General features: G+C 36.1%; 1 protein-coding gene and 1 pseudogene across 1 annotated transcript in view; one reads left to right on the forward strand and one right to left on the reverse strand.

The window, feature by feature from the left end:
* The window catches only part of LOC150108072 (glutamate receptor ionotropic, NMDA 2B-like), a 125,453-nt gene extending 112,840 nt beyond the window's left edge, over positions 1 to 12,613 (reverse strand). The window contains exon 1 of the mRNA XM_090415575.1: positions 12,518 to 12,613. The gene's annotated coding sequence lies outside the window, so the exon portion shown is untranslated. The remainder of the gene's footprint in view (positions 1 to 12,517) is intronic.
* Positions 1 to 14,718, forward strand: part of LOC150108073 (cleavage and polyadenylation specificity factor subunit 3 pseudogene) — a 69,425-nt pseudogene that overhangs the window by 6,204 nt on the left and 48,503 nt on the right.

Here is a 14,718-nt window from a genome sequence, read left to right on the forward strand (position 1 = left end):
TCAATCGAGGAAAAAATATGAATTTCCTGCAAGCAATGGTTGGCTGGCTAAGTTTATTAAAAGACATGCTCTTCATAATATAAAAATTAAAGGTGAAATGGCTTCTGCTGATGAAACAGCTGCTAAAGCATTTCCACGAAAACTTGCTAAAATAATTGAAGATGGAGGTTACACTCTTGAACAAGTTTGGAATATGGATGAAACCGGCCTTTTCTGGAAAAAAATGTCAAACAGAACTTACGTATCAAAAATGCAAAAAACTTGTTCAAAGTAGCAAAGGATTCCAAAACACTCCTATTTTATTCGAACGCTTTAGGAGATCAGGTGTTAAAACTACTACTCATAAATCATTAAGACCACGGTCAATGAAGGGCGTAGATTTTCAAAAATTGCCAGTTCGTTGGATGGCCAACAAAAAAGCTTGGGTGACTTGATATTTTCACTGAGTGGTTCCACAAACATTTTGTGCCATAAGTTAGACGCTATTTGAATGACAAGGGTCTAGAATTTAAATGCTTTTGATTCTTGAAAATGCACCCGGTCATCCTGCCATAGAACACCCAAATGTGCAATTTTTTTTTCTGGCTCCCAATACCACATCATTGCTACAACCTCTAGATCAGGGTATAATTGCGACTTTTAAAACATATTAGGTCAGACGAACATTTCAGTACGTTTTGAATAAGCTAAATGATGATGAAACACTGTCAATTATGGATGTGTGGAAAACAAATTCAATTATGTATTGTATTGATCAGGTTCGATTATTGTTATCTGAATTGAGACCAGAAACTATGAATGCATGCTGGAAAGCCATTTGGCTCGCATGTGTTAAAGAGAATGCTCCTGTTCCCTTCAATCATACTGCAGAATTCCCCAATATAATAAGTTTGGCATGTGAAATTAGCGGAGAAGGATTCGATGATCTTACGCCGTCAGATATCGAAGAATTGTTAATTGATAAACCTCTTAGCGAAGACGAAATAGTGGAGATTGTTTCTGAGACTCCTGAAAGCGAAGTTAATGATAATGATCAAGATAATCCTGTTTACTGCTGATAATATTAAAGGAGGTCTTAAACTGGCCAGTAATTTCGGCAATTATTTTGCCCGACATGATCCAAATGAAGAACGTGCTGGGAAGTTTTCACGTGAGCTTAAGTTGTTAATGTCTTCATACAGAGAATTAATCGCGACTTTTCTAAAGCATCAACACAGCGATTAATAACTGAGTTCATGCCTAAAACTAATGAAACAACCAATGGTACTTTTGTTCAAGATATGACAAGAAGAATTCCACAAGTTGAGGCGGAAGTCGATGACGATAATACCATACCTAGTAGTTCTAGTGATATTACAGTCTCACGAAAACGAAATCTTTCGCGATTATTGTAGAAACTGATAGCGAATAACATAATTTTTTTTATAGAATCCTTAGTAAACAACTGAAATGAATATTTTTTTTAAAGTTATTAAAATTCATTATATGTGTGTGTGTTCTCTGTGAAATGTAAATAAAAATCTTATGATCGAAACGAATTTAATGTTTGTTGTTTTCATTATTTTGCTTATATATCAGGTTTGGAACCAATCTTAAATTTTTCTATGGAGTCAGTAGTTCTTTTTACGCGAATTCTATTTACGCGTAATTTTTAGGAACGTATCTAGCGTGTAAAAAGAGGTTTAGATGTATACAACAAAATGAAACAGACAAGAAGCTCAAAATATACTGTGCAACTAAATGAAATAGACAAGAAGCTCAAAATATACTGTACAACTAAATGAAATAGACAAGAAGCTCAAAATATACTGTACAACTAAATGAAACAGACAAGAAACTCAAAATATACTGTACAACTAAATGAAACAGACAAGAAGAGCAAAGTAGACAGCTAAATGAAACAGACAAAATAAATAAAGTAAATTGCCCTGTCAAGAAGGAAATACGCGATGTACTATGAACCAATGGTATTAATGCCTGCTAAAGCGTATTTTATGAGAGTATAGTCTCAGAATAAAATTAATTTCCTTTACAGATTCTCATGGGAATTCCACTGTTTATGCAAAATTCAGAAATAATGAAATTATTTATTTAAGCACTGCATTGTCAATTTTATTCCAGCACTCATGGAAATTATTCTACCAAAAAATACGGAGGTTTTTAAGTAAACCATTATCATATTTTAGACAAATAATCACAATAATCAAGTGTCGAGAACGACCGTTCAACCTCTAAGCTACCTGCAGTGGAGCACGCAGCATTATGTGCTGCCTGTGATAAATAGCAACATTTACAGTAATGAAGACCATTAAAATGATTGAACGATAGAACACTTCACAAACTCCGGACTAAGCACTCCCTACTGGCGGATGATTTGTGAGTTTTCATGACTGCTAACTATCTGAAACTAGACAAATAATTTGAGAAAAGTTTAGAAAGGTTAGAATAAAATTCTTATGTAAAAAATTCAAGAAAAAGTTTTAATTTTTCTTTTTTTCCCTTCTTTTTTATCCGTATATCATCCTCTGGGATGCTAACAGGCATAGGAAAGTAATAGAGATTTCTCGTAATTAATTGGTCGATAAAGAGAAACTTTGTTCTCCGACAAAGGGCGAGCAATGATGGATACTGCAAGGTGATAAAATAAAGGAGTTAACATTATTGTCCTTGCAGGAAACTTCGATATAGGGTTACACCATCAAATTTCGTTTACGTCAGGATAGTGATGGTTCAGATGATACTTTTTATCACCCACTGTACATTGGAAACAAAGACATCATCCTAAGTAAATGGCCTCTTGTATGTGTAGCTGTCTATTTACCTCCAATGCCTGACAATTTAATGTCCTGTGCGATACTTAAAGTACACGAACATTAGCAGAAATCTCATCGTCTTTTATTTCGATTTCCTTTGCATTTATTTTTCCGATCATCATGAGTTTTGCGTTAATGACAAGGCGAGTGGCACTTTATCTACATTTTATGACTGTTTTTAACTTTTTTATGAACTAAACTATGAAAGAAAAGACAAAAATCAATCTTCCTTTCCAAACCACATAAAGAAATAGCTATAAAAGTGCTTTTACGTTGAATGAAACGTTCATAATCAAATATCTATAATGAACCAGTTCCAAATTGATATTTCCATGCTCATTACTTGTTTTTCTATCTATTCTGCGGCTTATCCTACAGTAAAGTTACGGGGGGGGGGGAGCCAAAATATTAGAATAATGTTTCTGCCACTCCAAGTGATTTATTATGACAATAATCGAAAAGTTAATGCATTTCGTTGATAGGCTTTTATATACATAGAGAATGCATTATCTTGAAAAAAAAAAAAAAAAACTGCCAATAACATAAAATAGTTTATTTTTCAGTAAGTCGGGTGTGACGAAATACTTCAGTGAAATATACAAGTTCAATAATCCTTCCATGAAATATACAGGCTTTCACGAAACGTACAAGATAATGTACAGCAAAGTATACTGTCAAGAACGAAATTGGTTGCAGTTTCACTATTTTTTTCTTTTTTTTTTCCCCCCATGGCACGTAATGCACGCTGAAAGTCTAGCAATAAAATAAATTAACAATATCTCAATGAATAAAAATATCAAAATGCAATTTTCTGTTTCTAAGTAGATTTGATCTGAATGACGCGTGTGGGTTTTATACAAACTAACAAAAAAACAAAACAAAAAAAAATCATAACCCAATATACGTGGCTTTGATATAGCAAGACGTTCGTCTGATGTTTTCAGTTATTTGGAGTTTTAGTTCGATGCGTTTCCAGTAAGACGAAAAGTAGTTTGACAAGTATTAAAAAACAACAACATCATTTAGAAGAAAATTGCCAGCCACTCTTGACGCAATATTCTGTGGCGGCATCGTTTTGGTTTCCTAAAAGTCTGTCACACGTCTTAATTAACTCATTCTACAGGTTTTGAATTTGAGAAGACCTTCCACTTAAATAATCTTGAAATATCTGAAGATTCCACGATTTCGCTCAAATAAATAACAATAAACCTAAGCTTCAATGCTAGCGTACCTTTGGGAAGTTTATCCACGAAACATTGTAGACAAGGAATAAAAGAAAACTTAATATGCCGTTTTATGAATGTAAGGCAAAGTTGAATGCAAAGGCAGTTTTCGAAATGAAAGACATCAATAACACTCCTGAGCGACAGAAATGGACGTCCTCAAGACAACATTCTGGTTGTGTGTGTTTACTTATACAAATGTGGAAGTGATTAGAAAGGTCTATTTCATTTTGATCAAAATTTCATCCCCCCCCCTGGCTACGCATATGAATAACATTAATTTTAATTATTTATATTTGGAACTATTTCCGGAACCGGACAGTTTAAAGCAAATATTGGTCTTGATTCTGAGAGGTCAAATATCTGTTCAGTATACTTAAAATCATCCGCCATTTCTGTTTGAGTTTGGATTTTCATAAAAAAAAAAAGTTTCGATCGAAGAACCGATCTAGGATTTAAAAGTCGTGACGGAACGCGATCTGAAGATTACTTTTACTCAACAATTTTCGTAGAAAGTCGAAACTACTTTGTTTTATTTAAACACAATAAATTAATGATAAAATCACACTCACGAAGACTCTAAGCACATACTGAAGTATTATACGCCCACAGTTCATAGAACCGGGACTGGCAGACTGCCAAGAAGAGTCATTTCATGCTGAAGGGGAGAAACAAATAAAGAATTTACGAGTTGGTCACCAACACGCAAAATCACGTGCTTTATAGGTAAAATTTTCCAACTGTTATACAAGCAACATAGTTAACTACAATAATCATAAAAGAAAAGTTATTTTCCAACGTGTAATAATCAACAACTCATCCCACAAGACGGATTGATTACCCTATTATCGGAATGGATTCTCCTCCTCCTGTTGACATGCGCAGAAGTGTCGAAGGGTCTCGCATCTGTGGGCGTACAGTACATTAGCACTATGCAAGGGCAAGGATTAGATTATTCGGAAATCTAAATCTTGCTTTAGAGACTAAGCAATGGAACTCTTTAATCCCTCTTCAGGGTGTAGTTTCACCGGGTAATGAAAATCGTCTATCACTTAAAAATTTTCGCAGACATTTAAACTACAGTGGAATTTAAGCTCACACCTGTGGGTTGGACAGTGAAGACCTTATACACTCTTCCAACTAAACGTTCTCTTAGCGGAGTACTTTGCAACATTTCTGTTACATCTGACTAAAAATGTCACCCTCAGTATCCCCGAGTACCATTTCGATGACAAGTAAAGAATTTATGTGGGTAGAAATCCTGTATGTATGGCAAATATTCCAAAACCGGCAGACTATTCTTCTCATGAATTATTCTTCTCATGCAATAGAAATTTTCTTCCATGTAACAATTCAAGATTATAATAACCATTTGCAAAAATGGATCATTTTTTAAATCCCCAAGAGGTCATACTGCAAAAAATTATAAAGAACTCGTAATTATATTCAATATCATGTGATATAATGGAACGCTGGAGGCCCTGAGGAAAAAACACCCAACAGGGACAGCAGTCTAAGTCGCCAAATGATTTTTAAAATATTAAATATAATTTATTCGTGTGCTTCCAGCATGCAAATTTGCTTTCCATTGTTCCTGGAAATAGGAGATTATAACGATCTTGCTGGGAATAAACGAAACCAGAGATTTTTAACCAACAGCCTAAGGGATTCACCAAGACATTCACCAGCTGTTAAACCAATGGGATTCTCACTTCAAAAGCTCATGACTTTACGTAAAAGTATTCGAATGTCTCTAGGGAAGGGTTTTGTCGAATCCTCGTATAGATCAGGATGATTCTCTGCAAAATATTACGAAGTGTGGTAAGAATCAGTTACTCAGTGTAAAGAATCTTAATGAAATATTTCTTGCTTATAAAAACCTAAAGAACTTTATTCCCACTGTTCAAGTTTACATACACTCATTAGCCAAAAACTTATGACTACCCACAGCCTGTTTCCAGCCACCCAGACTGGCAGGAAACAGACCAATGGTGGCGAATCCTGGCAAGATGATTCTGTAAATTACAGAAGATTTAAAACCAAGTCATAATAAAGTCTCATCATAATCTTACTTGCGTTGATGTAATGTAAAGAACCATCTAATCAACTTCTTTGCTCCACTTTCCCGCGTCCTCATTTGAAGAAGGAATAAAATGCTTTGCATTTATCACAGTCAGTTTTCATCGAGTCTTCATTCGCCCTAACACAACTCTTCGCTCTTTCATGTATATCGTATACATTTCGGCTCTTTCCTTCCATTATCTTTCAACAAATGGCCATCTTTCAAAGCAGTTGTCTCCCGAGATTTCCTTTTCCAGTTCTCCATAGACGTTCCCTTTTCTAGTCTTTTCTGCTGCTTATTCTCGTTTGTGGTCCACTCATCATCGTTACTGTAATGAGGGATGATCTTCTACCAGCAGCAATTCTTAGCTTTCCATTGTCATTCCCTCACTGCTTTGAGGGTCTACCAAATGAAATAGAAGTGTACTGAGTGCCGATTCCTAATGTACATTATCCTTACAGTCTAAGAATGTAAGAATAGGAGAATAAAAGGATGCTGGAAGTGTCGAACGTTGCATCTCCCACATGAGGCACACTTCTAGAATGATTAACGTGCCTACAAATCCAAGGCACGTTTTCCCATTTTTAATCAAAAATAAATGAAGAGATTAAGTCCGATTAATATTTATTTTAATGCCAATGTGTCATTTTCATTTCCATTTATCCTACATACGAGTATATATTTTTTTAAAGTTGTCAATTTCCAGTTTTTTGTTCTTCCTTATAACGAATTTCACCATTGTTACTGATTGGTTGAGTGAGATTACGTCACCACAGTTAATTCACGAGGATGTAAAGTTGTCAACTGGTAAGAGACTAATTTTTCTGTTGGGCTAATGAAAAAGCGGATGTTTGAGTCAGGAAAAAATAAATAAAACTAGTAAACGCTTCTTACCTAAGATGACTCAGAAGACCCTATACATCATCCTAAAACGGAACAAAAGTACTCTATAGAACAATTGTCCTTAGTTTTATGCTTATGCGTAGACCTACACCATATCATGCAGGCTTCGAAACCAGGAACAGAGTGGTTAATCCTTATTCCCATAAGTCTTTCATGCCATGTCTGTATGATGCGTGTGTTCTTCTGACCCGTTTTACGGTGTGAAAAAGCCGAATTTCGAGAAGCAAAATTCTTCACCTTCGTATGAGACCTCAACTGACTTTCAGATAAAAAGCCATAAAGATTCTTTGCGTCCTAGATTTGAGTGATTGCAACACTTGCAAATAAAGTTACAGTAAAGAACGAAATTGCCTAAGTTTTTCATCGCTATATAATAAAGGAGGCGACGTGATAGCTGAGAAAAAGAAACTCTAGGAGCATTTGACTTATTTGAGGATAGCCCCATTGATTTCGAAGTTATACATGTGCGGACTAGACTGTGCCTGTTGATTAGTAATAAGACAACTTAGGTCGTGTGATAGTCACCTGATATTTTCGAGGTGTGTCTAAGAAAACGTTTATAGAAAGATGATGAAACATGGCAACAAAATACTCTTTTAAGTGGGACTTTTAACAACCGGGCTTGTGAATGTTGGTATTAAGTAATAATTTATTTAAAAACGTAGACAGTATGTGTATTAAAATACACATTTTTGATAAATATTGAAATTAATTATACTGGATGCGAATTATAAAGGAGAAAGAATATTTTCATTCACAGAAGAATAAGAACTATTCGGACCAATTCACTTGAATAATCAAGATAGTTAGCAGAACAAGACATGCTTAGTGATCGGACTATTTTATTGGGGACTTCACCAATCTCTTTCTTTCTCTCTCTCTCTCTCTCTGACAGCTATGATTATTTGGATCTCTTCTTCGCATTGTTATTCTGACTTTCGTTTTTTTTTTCCTTTTTCTTTTATTCATTTATTATTATTATTATTTGAGTCCTGGTATCCACAAATATTCAAATGAGCTCTCAATAATCAGAAGTGAATGATGACAAATGAAGATTTCATCTGTTCAAGTGATCGCTCCACGCAAAGACTGTTCGTCTGTGAAAGTAGAGTTTCTTTGTGTGTGTGTGGAGGGGGGGGTTATAATAGTTTGGAAAAAAAATAGCCGTTAGCCTACTGTTGATCTAAATGCACAATATTGATGTGCTGGAGGGTTTTCGAAGTCTCTTGTAGTACCGAATCTAGGACAAAGCAAGCAGGATGCTCTTGCATGGTCTTACTTGCCGAAGTAAGTAAGGCCATGAGGCTAGTATACAATCACTGTTATTGCGTGTGTTCTTTTGAGTGGTTTTTCTGTTTTGTGAGATGAAAAAACCTTGCCATCTCCTTATGAGACTGACTCACTTTCTTTTAGATGAAAAGCCCTAATAAAAGTTCGCGTGTAAGACAGGATTCGAACCAACGTGTTTGTAATAAGGCAGGGCATCGCTGACACCAAAGGAGAAAGAATTCTCCTTTGGTGTCAGCGATAAAAATAAAAATAAAAGGAGCTGTGATTTCAACTTGCAACAGCTTGTAAATGATGTAAACATTTTAAATGCTGGAAAAGTCGTACAGCTAATAAATCAACGCAAAAAATACAATAGCGTTTTTCAACGACAGTCATTTAAATCAAAGGAGTAATAAAAAGAAGTGAAAGTAAATTAAAATGTTAATTGGCAGGGAATATTTATTCATATAGGAAGAATTACACATCGGTCTTAAGGTAACAGGTGTATTTGAAGGGGGCTTACTATAAAGAGAGAGAGAGAGCGATGAGAAAAGAGAGAGAGGGAAGGATAGAGAAAGAGAATGTACACCTAACAGAGAGAGAGATTAATGTCTGTAGACTTTAATATTCAAGAAACGTGGGACTGCGATGTACCTAAGTATGGCGATGAGCCAGAGCTGTCAACTTCACCGAGAAACAGCTAGTAAATGACCGCTTCCATTTTCTTTTCATTCTCTATACTATCTGTTTATAAAAACAGATAAAATAAATTCTCTAACGGCTTTTCATTTAGCAAAGACAGAACTCGTTTATCCTTAAATTGTTTTGTAACTCGGCTGACAACAGATCACCCCTTCCTACAATCACTGATGTTCGCTGTATTTGCATGAGATGCTAGACAAGAGATGATGTTCTCATTTTATCGAGATATCTCGATAGATACAGACTCGCGACTTTTCTAACCTAATAGAATATGCTGCTGTAATGATTTCACACTTGCAACTAGCAGAGTCATAACCTAGGTGATCTTATAGAGCAAGACAAGCGGTAACGTAATCACCCCATCATCTTCAATAGAAAAGCTTTGGATGATTAAAAAAAGTTCTTTAGAAATAAACAGAATACTAATAAAAAAAAATCTCGTAGGTAATTATGGTTGACACTGATATTACCTAAACAACTAAGACAGTGAAGCCGGACTGCCTAACTAATCCTGCTGCAAAACATCCAGTAAGATGTTTTGCAGCAAGAAAATGCGATAGACGTGGTAGTTCAAATAAACACAGTCGAGTGAAATTTTCATATAATGAAATCTGGTGGAAGATATGGCTATTGGGGGAATGAATTCTTTGACCATGCGAAAACCTATCAAAAAGTTGGCAAAAGTGGTATTTTTGACATATTCGTTCTTTCAAATATATTCCTTTTCTCACTCCCTTCTCAAATGAAGAAGAAAGAATCTCCTAAACCAATTTAATTTTGGAAAAAGATTCCTTTCAACTCCTGAATGGCATTTCTCGCAAACTACTTTGCTGTCTTTTATTGGTATTTCACAAAGTTTAATGCAAACCTTCCCATTGGCTCATAACTCAACCATTGCGACGATTCTACCAGATAATCTGTATAAAAAGAGGAATTAAATGACAAAATGGCAACCGTCTACAATCTTTTCCATAGATCTTACAAGAAATACTGGAACTGATGAAAGGTTCGTTCGACCTTAACTTCCAAATGAAATGCTGGTGGTGCGAGACACTAAATCTTTTCTTTCCGAATTGTTTAAAACAAGGGAAATGCTCTGTTGCTATGCCCTGCAAAGAACGATTGTCAGATGACGTTGTTTATAACAACGTCTTAGCCTTTCTTAATGACTCCTGAGATATTGTTGTCTTGCCACCCACTCAACCAGTCAAGTAATATTCTCCGCCGAGCATTTCTTTTGCAATGAGTTAAAAGAGGATTCCACAGGCATCAGCTTTCATTTTCTTTAATTAAATAGAAGCCAATGCTAACTTCTTTAGAGATGGCTTGGTTTGAAAATGGTGACCAGAAAGAATTTTTATCCCTTCCAACTTCGTGTGCTGTTTGATGTGCAAATATCGTTGATCTGAAAAAGGAGAGGGTGAATTGGAGAAATTTTAAATAGAAATTGACGGGTTTCTGTTTTGGTAAACTGAATATAATGTAATGGAAACTAGAAAAATTTAGGGAGTACATAAATCATAAGAATACTAACCTTGAGACACCAAACTCCAGGAACTAAAACCTAAAATCCAGAGTTGTTGCTTTGAGTTACGGTAGAAGCAACTGAGTTGAGACCAGGGTATCATGACTGCTAAACGAGTTTGTACATTTGGCTGGTTTGCTATTTTGTATGATGAAAACGTAGAAGACCGGTTAACACACCTTCAATTTGAGAGGAAGAAAAGCACTACTTATAAAGGTTCTTAGCCTCCTAGACAGGATTCTAATCCAGATCTTTCTTTCTAGCCAAAGAGTACATAAACTTATTGGCTCAAATGTTGTAGTAAAAGCTTCCTAAGTACTAGATTCTTTTTCTTTCTGTATTTTATATATCCTAAGAGCAGTCAGTTTAGTCATGAAAACACAGTTGATCTCATCAAGTACGCCACGCTACACACCTTAATGAATATATATGCTGGATATTTTCAATGAATTCTTTGTTAATAGATAGAGCACTCTGGGTTTTTCGAGGGAGAATAAGTATTACATTCTCTACTCTTGGGTTCAACTTACGACACCATCATAACCTCGACCGGGGAAGAGAAACCACGTAGCAACAATAGAGAATCAAGAGAGATGCGAACAAGGCTCATTTATCCAAGGCGGAATCACACTGCAAAATGATTAGTGGAATATTGAGACTTTAGCAAACTAACACTGACGTAGGCAAGAAGAAAACTTGGAGCACTAAATGAGAAAACGTTTCGAAGAATAAATCCAATAACTATTAGAAATAGCATTAAATCAAATACTTCACTTTGTGCGGAAACATTAAAGCTTTATTTTTAATAACATTAAAATATTAATTAAATTTTAATTTAGAAAATTAAAAACATTAATTTTGTTTTAATGACTTGTACTAAGGTTTTGTTTTCTGGTTTGTGTTAATAGGTGTCAGTGATGAAGACGATGTAAAAAAGGATTATATATGCTTAAGTCTTTTTGAAACCAATCTCATCAGTACAAAAAAGCTCGGAGATCTATGCCCATCTCTCTCTCTCTCTCTCTCTGCTTCCAGTTTTCAATTCTCCACCCATAAGGTGGATTAAAGAATGATCGATTTCTATGTGGGTTAAATCCTGTCAACCAATTAGGGAGCTTTTTATAAAAGTGTGTATTTTATGCCTGCAAAGTTGCTGGAATGGAAGATTATATGAGGTAATTAATTACAAGGTTGAAGAATGCCACGACACACACAAAAAATCACCATCGTTTAGTGAAGTGTACTTAATGAGAAAGTGACACAAACTTCATTATATCTGACAGATAAACCAGATATATGTAGGGCACGGCCGTATTAATCTAAAGCTCCTATTGTATTAGTAAAAAATACATGGAAATAGATCATTGTAAATGCGTCCAAAGCATCCATTCTGTAATATTTAATGGATGCTTTGATTCATTAGTAACAAAGAAATAGCTAAAGTGCATTGAAAAGAGACAGATTGTTTTATCTTATAAAGTCCTCTGTGTTTTTCGAAAAACAAAGCGAAGAAAAAAAGGGCAAGCAGAAGATCACACGTTTCTAATATTGTTAGACTCCATTGTTGTCTGTCACATCACCATGGTAACCCATTTATCAAATAAACAACTATAGTTGTGGATTTCTACAGCAGCTGCTCGTGCTGGGTTCTATTTTAACACAGTTAAACACATCCGAGATGCTGAGCAGTGTTGGTATTCACAATAAGAAAGGGATTTACCGGAAAAAAATAATAAACCAGAGACGTAGCTCATGAGAATTTCTTTTTATAAGATGAAACAAAGCAAGTTAAGACATTCAATAAGGGAATTAAATCTGATGGGATTATATTTTGTCACTGAATGCTAAGCAGATCGGACAGAGGAGGAGGAGGAGGCAGAACAGCGAGATAACGCAAAGAATCTGACGTAAGTAGAAACCAGGGGGATGAGGAAGGGTTTCATCTTGTAGAGTCCGAAGATTCAGCTTAGATCTGTTTACCAAACTACAATAACAATCAACTAAACCTCTTCGTACTTACGCGTGGTCTATTGGCAGTTCTTATTTCTTCATCCTTATGCTCCAGCATCCGTTGTTTGTCCAAGGGGTCTCTGTTCCACATTCTGTGTACGACGACATTCACCGTGTTCCACCTAGCAGCTACATCTCAGCTGTTGAACGTTCAGGTCTTTCGACTCACTCTCTCATCCTGAAACGCTAGCTTTCCGTCGTGTTCTCCCAGATCTGTAGTGCGCATGCGTAGTGGATGATGCTAGGGATCTACTAATGCAGGACGACAGCGCGTGAATAGGTATCGGAGAAGTGTGTGCGTGTAGCGATTGGGACCCTGGCTATCTATTGCATGCATGGAGCACATTGTGTCTAGCATGGGGGATGCTCTCTCTAGAGAATGTCGGTTTGAGAGGATGCTAAAGACAATGCCTCCAGGAAGCCATTCATTACCGGGTAGTTGGCATTATATCTAAAATACTTTTGCAGTCATGACTATAAAAAAATATTGAAAATAAAAAAATGTATAAGAATTCTTTAAAAACAATAAATAAAGTTTAAAAATACTAATAATAATTCCATTTTCATTACAACACCTTTTTATTTTTAAAATTATTTTATATAAAATTAAAGTAAGGGCAAGTTTATTGTCCTTATAAGGATTTATTGTGTGGTGCATTTAATGCATTTATTTTTCAAGTGTTAAGTTCTGAATTCGATCGGGAAAAATTCAGCCTCAGTATTGATCACTGTAGGTGTCTATCTATAAAACTATCGATTTATCGATTCGCTAGTCGTGGTCAGCTTTGAACAATGTTTGGTCAACCAAAACTAGTCCATAGAAGAGATGACACCTGTCATCGATGTGCTGTGATTTAGGATAATAATGATGGTACCGCACTAGTGGAGTAGTATTACAGAAGATGAATAAACGAGGAAGCCATGGCTAAGGACAGTTCAACAGATCATTAAGAGTTAACATATTGTTAATAATGCAACAAACGTTTCGTTATGATGCCATATTTCCATGACAACTGTAGGTTCGTTTGAGACATGTGTTGTTGCCATTTTGTATTCAATGTCGTTCGAAACATATATGAATACATGATAAGACGAAACCTCTTTATTAAGACAAGTAACGAAGTTCCGCGTTATTTAAACTAAAATGATACGATGGAGATGAACGTAACAATATGAAGTGTTTAAGACTAGGATTCCATACTGGAAGGCATCGTTTTTTCAAAGAAGTAGGATGAGTGGGGATTGCTATCGTCGGCAAATCTATGAATAGGATTTGGAGTGATTGAGACTAGGTCAATTTATGTATGAGAGAAAGAGGGTAGGTGAGAGAACGGAGAGCCCTGAGGAAGTCCTGCATTGGTGGAAAAGCCCGAAGAGAGGGGTGCCGTCTACCATGACACGCAGTGAACGAACATACAGAAATCTCTCTATCCAGTTACAGAGGGTGCAGGTAGACCGAAGGAAGGCAGTTTGCAAAGTAGGCCTTTATGCCAAACACAATCAAAACTCATGAAAATGTCAAGGGCGACATCACACGTTTTCCGACCCTTTCCATGGCATGTGTTCAGTCGGGTTGTTCGTCCTTCAGAACACGTAAACAGGCCCCGTGAACACACACACACGGATCTTAAGTCATTAATACTTAACCTTCCCTGGGGGGGGGGAGGGCTCAACTCATCCTAAAGGGAAAGGGGGAGAAAATGGAGGAAACTTCATACGAATAAATACATACAAGTGAATGAGTGATGTAGACTAGGATATCAGCCGTGGATCTTGATTGAAGGAATCCATACTGGTGGTCGCTGATTAACTAGTGAACTTCTAGGTAGTGAAGAAGTTGCCCATTGATAGCCCCTTCCATTATTTGGGAGAAGATTTTAGTGATGGCAATTGATTGGTAGGCGTTTGTCTTCCTGTTTTGGAATGGTTTGGATGCTGTATGTTAGTTCCACGAGATAGGATAGGTGGCAGTTGAGTATAGAAGACAACGTTTGAGTACAATAGGAGAGATACCATCGGGACCAGACGGCTTTGTAGTGTTCAAGTTGCTAATATTCTTCTTATGTCTTTGTACAGTTGCTAGTATGGAAGAAGACGATTTATCTTCCTCATCTATGCAGGAGTTAGGCGAAAAGAGTGATGCTTAGAGGTCGGCTTCTTCTTTGGGCGCTGTAACAGTAGTGCCATCTAGATGGGAGAGAGAGAGTGGAA

This window comes from Typopeltis vanoorti, chromosome 3 (assembly GCF_054136105.1).
Source record: "Typopeltis vanoorti isolate ZY-2024b chromosome 3, IOZ_Tvanoo_1.0, whole genome shotgun sequence".
In the NCBI taxonomy this organism is placed as follows: Eukaryota; Metazoa; Arthropoda; class Arachnida; order Uropygi; family Thelyphonidae; genus Typopeltis; species Typopeltis vanoorti.